The 8,074-nt window shown below is 43.9% G+C and overlaps 2 non-coding genes across 2 annotated transcripts; one reads left to right on the forward strand and one right to left on the reverse strand.

The window, feature by feature from the left end:
* Positions 1-1,952: 1,952 nt before the first annotated feature.
* LOC119924436 lies at positions 1,953-2,090 on the reverse strand. Its single transcript, XR_005449149.1, has one exon. It is a non-coding gene; the product is annotated as a small nucleolar RNA SNORA7 (small nucleolar RNA).
* Positions 2,091-6,166: 4,076 nt separating this feature from the next.
* Positions 6,167-6,304, forward strand: LOC119924963. Its single transcript, XR_005449638.1, has one exon. It is a non-coding gene; the product is annotated as a small nucleolar RNA SNORA7 (small nucleolar RNA).
* The last annotated feature ends 1,770 nt before the right edge of the window (positions 6,305-8,074 follow it).

Raw genomic sequence — 8,074 nt, forward strand, 5'->3', positions numbered from 1 at the left:
GGAAGTTAAGGGGTTGGGATGGTCTTTCCGTATACATAAGGGTAACTGTACAGGAGGGAAAATGGAACATTTTCCCTCCAAGGATCCCAGTTGCTCTGATTGAAGACAGATTCCTGCTGTAGGTGGGTAATGGGGCGGACTCAGGAATGGTGATGCTAATGGTCTGAAGAGCTTCTGCCTAAGATGTTATAGGTCTCAGTAGGTTTGGATAGCTCCATAAATAAATGACCCATCCCTGGGTCACTGGAGAGAAAGTGAAGGATGGAGAAAGGGGAACTAGGGGTCCATTGGAAGCCATAAGGATTGGGGTTCAGGAGGGCAACCATCATCTAATGATCATTCATTCATTCAATCAGATTTATTGAGCACTTACTGTGTGCAGAGCACTGTACTACATGCTTGGGAAGTACAAGTCGGCAATATATCATTATGATATTTGTTAAGCACTCTCTGTGTGCCAAGACTTGAACTAAGTGCTGGGATAATAATAAGAATAATGATGACATTTATTAAGCGCTACTATGTGCAAAGCACTGTTCTAAGCCCTGCGGAGGTTACAAGGCGATCAGGTTGTCCCACAGGGGGCTCACAGTCTTAATCCCCATTTGACAGATGAGGTAACTGAGGCCCAGAGAAGTGAAGTGACTTGCCCAAAGTCACACAGCTGACAAGTGGTGGATCTGGGATTTGAACCCATGACCTCTGACTCCAAGCCCGTGCTCTTTCCACTGAGCCATGCTGCATATACATAGTATATATCGCTCTAATACAGTCCCTGTCCCACATGAGGCTCACAGTCTGAGTAGTGGGGTGAATAGGTATTAAATCTACATTTTACAAATGAAGAAACTGAGGCACAGAGAAGTGAAATGACTTGCCCAAGGTAACACAACAGGCAAATGGTGGAGTCTGGATTAGAACCCAAGTCCTCTGACTCCCAGGTCAGAGGGTCTTTCACCAGACCACATAGCTTTCATTGAGTGTCTCAGTCCCTTTGACAAAGTCAGAATTCTGAGATAGATTGACCGTCAAACCTAAAAAGATAGCAATGGAAATAAATAAAAATGAATTTTCATGGCTAACATTCAAAGTGTTTCACACTTTGGAGAAAACCTCTTGCTCAGTGCTCAGCCTACAGTGGATGCCGAGTAAAGGTAGAAATATTAGTACTTACTAGTGGCAGTAGTCTCTATATGTTGGCAACTTGTACTTCCCAAGCGCTTAGTACAGTGCTCTGCACACAGTAAGCGCTCAATAAATATGATTGATTGATTGATAGTACAGAGAAGCAGCATGGCATAGTGGATAGAGAACAGCCCGGGAGTCAGAAGGTCATAGGTTCTAATCCCGATTCTGCCACTTGTATGTTGTGTGACCTTGGACGAGTCACTTCACTTCTCTGGGCCTCAGTTACCTCATCTACAAAATGGGGATTGAGACTGTGAGCCACATGTGGGACAGGGACTGTGTCCAACCCCAGTTGCTTGTATCCACTCCAGTGTTTAGTACAGTGCCTGGCACACAGTAAGTGCTTAATAAATACCACAATTACTTTATTATTACTTTTAGTAACTTCTGGGGCACGTACTTGGTGCAATGCACTGTACTAACACCTCGGCAAGTCCAAAGCAAAGAAATGCCACGTTCCCTGCCCAAAGCAAACTCACACTCTCACAGGGGGGGCAGACAAGAGATTATTTACAAATAGAAGACTGTTTTACAAATGGTCTTGTCTTATGCTGTCAAGTTGTCTCCGACACATAGTGACTGAATGGACATATCTCTCCCAGAACGCCCCACCTCCATCTGCAATCATTCTGGTGGTGAATCCATAGAGATTTCTTGGTAAAAATATGGAAGTGGTTTATCAGTGCCTTCTTCCGGGCAGCAAACTCGAGTCTGCGCCCACGACTCTCTCCCATGACATTGCTGCCCAGCACAGGTGAGTTTTGACCTGTAGCAGATTGCCTTCCACTCACTAGCCACTGCCCAAGCTAGGAATGGAATGGGTATGCTTCTGTTTGACACTCCTTCCCATAACTGAGACTGATAGTGTTCTGGAAACTCTTCAGAAGCGACCCTGAGAAAGCGTTACAAATGGTAGCCAAGATAAATAACTGAGAGCTATGGGAAGAACTGTGGTCCGTCAGATTTGGGGTGGGGAGGAGTTCCAAGCTGGAGAACAGTATGAGTCAGGGGATGGTTGTTTGAGAGTCTCGATAGAGGTAGAGACCAAACTGTGGTTTAGAAGGTAATAAAATAATAAAAATAATAGTGCTTGTTAAGCACTTACTATGTGCCAAGCGCTCTTCTAAGCACTGAGGTGGATTACAAGTTAATCAGGTTGGACACTGCCCCAGGCCCCGTAGGGCTCACATTCTTAATTCTCATTTCACAAGTGAGGCAACTGAGGCCCACAGAAGTGAAGTGACTTGTCCAAGGTCACACAGCAGACTTGTGGCAGAGCTGGGATTAGAATCCAGGTCCTTCTGTTTCCCAGGCCTGTGCCCTATCCATTAAGCCATGCTGCCTCCGGAGCAGATGAAGCCAGCAGACGGTAAAAGCCCTAACCATTAAGCCATGCTGCCTCTGGAGCAGATGAAGACAGCAGACGGTAAAGGCATTGAAGTCGTTTGTAAATCATATCTGCTTGATGAGGAGATCCACAGGAAACTACTTAAGAAATGATCGTGATATTTGGTAATGCTTACTATGTGCCAAGCACTGTGTTAAACACTAGGGAGATGCAAGATAATCAGGTTGGACACATGAAGCCTACTGTTTAAGAATGTAAGGACACATATTTAATCCCCATTTTACAGATGAGGAAACTAAGGCAGAGAGAAGTGAAGTGGGTGTTTAAGGTCATACTGTAGGCAACTGGTAGAGCCAGGATTGGAACCCAGGTCCTCTGAATCCCAGGTCCATGCTCTTTCCGTTAGACTACAGTGCTTCCCTGCTAAGCAGCGGATTATAGTAGAGATGTGAGCCGAGCGACACTTCAAGATGATCACCTTGGAGGTGAGAGAGGCTGGAGGCAGGGAGACCAGAAAGGAGGCTGATGACAATACTCTAGTTGTCCTGTGACCAGGGCTTGTACCAGGGTGGTGGCTGCTGGGGTTGAGGGGAATGGGAGGATCAGGGACGTGATAAGTAAGAAGAAATGGCACGATTTGTAGTAGATTGAATAATAATAATGATGGCATTTATTAAGCACTTACTATGTGCAAAGCACTGTTCTAAGCTCTGGGGAGGTTACAAGGTGATCAGGTTGTCCCATGGGGGGCTCACAGTCTTAATCCCCATTTTACAGATGAGGTAACTGAGGCACAGAGGAGTGAAGTGACTTGCCCAAAGTCACACAGCTGACAATTGGCGGAGCCGGGGTTTGAACCCGTGACCTCTGACTCCAAAGCCCGTGCTCTTTCCACTGAGCCATGCTGCTTCTCTGAATGTGAGCTGAATGTCAGAGAGGAGTCTACGGTGACATCAAGTTAGTGAGTTTCTGGGCCGGGGAAGATGGTGGGGGTTATTGACTGAGATGGGAAAATTAAGAGGAGGAGGAGGGGATGCTTAGGAGGAAAGATGGGTTCCTTTAGAAATATGGAACTTGGGGTACTGGCAGAATATCCAAATGGAGCTGCCCTGGGGGCAATAGGAGTGGCCTCAGTTTTTTACACAAAGTAGGCATCTAGTGTTGTGTTAACCACAAGTAGTTATTAAGTCAATACTGTGGACTCCCAATCTACACCCAGGAACAAATTACTTCCTGGCAAATCCTTGGGGAGTTTTTAATGAATTGGAGCTAAACTTCCCTCACTGGCACCGAAGCCCCAAAGAAAGTGGACACATTTTCAAACAGCCTCATGTTCTTTTTTCAGGAAGTTTTTCCAGTTAGCAGCTTCTTTTACTGTGGCATTTGTCAAGCACTTACTCTGTGCCAGGCACTGTATTAATGACTCAGGTAAATTCAAGCTAATCAGGTTGGACACAGTCCATGTCCCTCATGGGGCTCACAGTCTTAATGCCCAATTTCCAGATGAGGAAAATGAGACACAGAAGCGAAGTGACTTGCCCAAGGTCACAGAGCAGACAAGTGGCAGAGCCAGGATGGGAACCCTGGTTCTTCTGACGACCTGGCCCATACTTTATCCACTATATCACCCTTCTTCTCTTCTACAATGGATAGGCATAATGGCATCTAAGAGTGAAGAGGGTAAAGGCCAGAAGCAAGGAGGCTGGTAAAGGAGACAGTCTCAACAGTCAGACAAGTGGTGTAGAGAGCTAGAAATGAGGCAGTGGTAGGGTGGAATCAATCAATCAATCAATTTATGGTATGTATTGAGTACTTACTATGTACAGAGCACTGTACTAAGTTCTTGGGAGGGTAAGATAACATCAAAATTGGTAGCTATGTTCCCTACCCACAAGGAGCTTACAGTTTCTAGGACAGACATTAAAATAAATTATGGACATACAAAAAGTACTGGGGGCCTGAGAGTGAGGTGAATATTAACTGCTTAAAGGTGGAAATTCACAGGGTTCAGATCCAAGTTCAAAGGTGATACAGAAGGGAGGGAGAGAAGGGGTGGATCCATGAAAAACTGTGCCCATGCTAAATGGGATTATAATGTTCCAACTTCACCCACTGAAGTAGTTTTTTAGCCTATGTATACATACCATTTATCCTAATCAATATGACTAAGTCCTATTTACATTAACAATGGCACAGCTGCAATTAAGATTCATAAGGGCAGAAGCCAGTATGCTAATACAGTTTCTCCAAGTAATACCAACATTTGCGATACATTTTATGTGACAGTGCTGAGATGGAATCCTGAATAAATTAATATGTCAATTTAATTCTGAAATAGGCCTCTGCTGGGGTTTACTAGAACGGAGTAATTGACTGTTCCTCAAGCGCATCATTGGTTATAAAATACCACTGGAGTTATTACTAGGTTCTAGGAGGGGTTAACTCTTCAGAAAGGAAGTGATAATGAAGTCATTCCCTGTTCCAAGTCACTGTAGAGGTGAAAGCTCGGCTACCAGACTTCAGCCAATTTAAGTATTCTTAAGACCTGAAGACATTTTTCAAGGTCATAATAAAACATTTTCCACTATAGTGTGTACAATTTAACCTGCCCATATTGTTCCTCTTTCTGAGCCGCAGTATAATAATAATAATGGCATTTATTAAGCACTTACTATGTGTAAAGCACTATTCTAAGTGTTGATAGTCCATAAATTGTATTAGTCGAGTGGGTGGCAATAGATTCCACTACTTTTTTTTTTTTTGTGGACATTCAGACTTAGTTTTATTCACTGACCTTCGCTCTACACTGAGCACTTTTCCAACACAACTCATGGTATTTGCCATTTTATGCTGACCGATGATTTTATTCTAATTGCAGATCCGATTTTATTTCCTAAAGCATTCTTGGGCATTTGAATTTTTTTGCCTCATCTGCTTCCTGGCATCTGGTTTGGGGTAGCATTTCACAGGTTTCCATAGGGTCTGTGCCCTGTGTGTATGAGTGTGTGTAGGTGTGTTGTGTGTGGGTGTGAGAGAGAGTGAGAGAGCATGAGAGAGAAAAATAGAGAAAGGTGAAATAGAGTTGCATGAATGAGGACCCAGATCCAGTTCTATTTTTTTTTATTTGACTGGAATTGTTTTTATCATCCCATTTTCTTCAATCTAGTACTTTGATTTCATATTGATAATGGGAATAAACTTCACTATGTCCTCTTAGTCTATTAATGATTGCTTCTAACCAGAATCCCACTGGGTCAAGGGTGTGCATCTCCAGATTGGTCCAAAACAAGATGATTTCTTCTGGAGACAGTGGAGATCAGCGTGGCTCAGTGGAAGGAGCTCGGGCTTTGGAGTCAGAGGTCATGGGTTCAAATCCCGGCTCTGCCACTTGTCAGCTGTGTGACATTGAGCAAGTCACTTCACTTCTCTGGGCCTCAGTTCCCTCATTTGGAAAATGGGGATTAAGTCTGTGAGCCCCACGTGGGACAACTTGATTACCTTGTATCTACCCAGCGCTTAGAGCAGTGCTTTGCACATAGTAAGCACTTAATAAATGCCATCATTATTATTATTATTACTATGGTACCAGTGACTTGCATGCTGAATTCTCCTTTGTACATGAAGCATTCCCCCGTCTCAGGACTGCACCTGGAGAGTTTCCAGTACTCTACCAGTCTCGACTATGGGAGGGATAATCAAGCAGAGGCCTATCCATTCCATTCCTAGCTTGGACCGTGGCTAGCGAGTGGAAGGCGATCTGCTACAAGTCAAAATTCGAATGTGCTGGGCAACAGCGGATAGTGTCGAGGGCAAAGACTCAAGTTTACTGTGCAGAAGAAGGCAATTGTAAACCACTTTCATATTTTTACCAAGAAAACTCTAAGGACACACTACCAGAATGATTGCGGTTAGAGGTGGGGTGTTCTGGGAGAGATGTGTCCATGGACTCACGATGGGTCGGAGAAGACTCTATGGCATAAGACAAGACATGAAGTATCTTGTTGAGTTGACGCTTTGACACCTGTGGTATAAGGATGGAAGGCTAGACATGCTCCTCAGTTGTGATTACAAGTTAACACTAATAATAACTGTGGTATCTGTTAAGCCCTTACTATGTGCTAGGCACTGTGCTAAGCCCTGGGGTAGATAAAAGCAAATCAGGTTGGACACAGTCCCTGACCCACGTGGGGCTCCCAGTCTCAATCTCCATTTAATAGATGAGGTAACTGAGGCCCAGAGAATTTAAGTGACTTGCCCAAGGTCACACATCAAATAAGCAGCAGAGCCGGGTTTAGAACCCATGATCTTCCAACTCCCAGGCCTATGCTCTAACGACTACACCACGCTGCTTCTGAAGTTTCAGTCTGAACCTGTTAAAACCACATCCAAACTGGCTAACAGATGTTGCTGGGAAGATGTGCAGCTTTTAAGCTTGCCTGGATTGGGGTGCATTTGGTATTAGAACCATCGAAGAGGCAGTACATTGAGTGGGGTGGAGGGAAATGTGGGGTTTATGGATCTTATAAAAGCCAAAATGATAGAGTCCTTGCTCATTTCATAAAAGGAGTAGGTGGTCTTTCTCGATGAAAGGGAGTCTAACTGATTTCTGAGGTTTTAGCTTCCAGGAAAAGAATTGGATTTCGGCTTGATTACCGCCACATGAATACCCCTGAGAAGCTCCAGGATTTTCATATTTTAGTGCCCAGGGCACTGCAAGCAGAGTGATTCTCTTACTGAAGCACCTTTTCAAAATTCTATTAAAGAGTCTGCCTCCAACTCAGGAAACATCAGATTAAACTGCATCAGCGCGCTGCGTGAGGGTTCATTTCGGAAAATCAAGATGATGTCCTAAAAGTCACATTTCGATGCCGAGGAGACTGATGTGCTCAGACCTCTCTAAATTCAATTTGAGTTGCCGAGTGTGTGTTTTTGAGAGCCAAGGCTGCATGGCCCTAACAAATTTTCTAAGACTCAATCAAAACATATGGTAGTAATTATGCTGCAAATGTTAAACTTGTATAATCCTATTACTCTTATATTATCTTCAGGATTAATTTGATTTATTTTTCTTTGTGTGCGTATGTGTGTGTTGTTTACTTTTTGATATCCGGTAAGCATGAGAAGTGCCACTGTTGGGTGGCTTCAATCAGTCCATCACTGTGCCTCCAAGAGGAGCCCCAGTGTGACAGTTGCTCTCTGGGACATCCAACGTCAAAGCTAAGAATGAAGCGAACAGGCATTTCCAGCTGTACAATTTTCTAACAGAGTAAATTTCATTTCTCTCCTATGAATCATTGCCTAATCATGGGAGGAGAGTTTGCATATGCTGATGAATATGCTTATATATATATTCATTCATTCAGTCAATCATATTTATTGAGCACTTACAGTGTGCAGAGCACTGTACTAAGCACTTGGAAAGTACAATTCAGCAACATATAGAGACAGTCCCTACCCAACAACAGGTTTACTGTCTAGAGGATATATATAGAGAGAAGCAGCATGGCTCAGTAGAAAGAGCACAGGCTTGGGAGCCAG

The sequence above is a fragment of the Tachyglossus aculeatus genome, chromosome 2, assembly GCF_015852505.1.
Source record: "Tachyglossus aculeatus isolate mTacAcu1 chromosome 2, mTacAcu1.pri, whole genome shotgun sequence".
Classification (NCBI taxonomy): domain Eukaryota; kingdom Metazoa; phylum Chordata; class Mammalia; order Monotremata; family Tachyglossidae; genus Tachyglossus; species Tachyglossus aculeatus.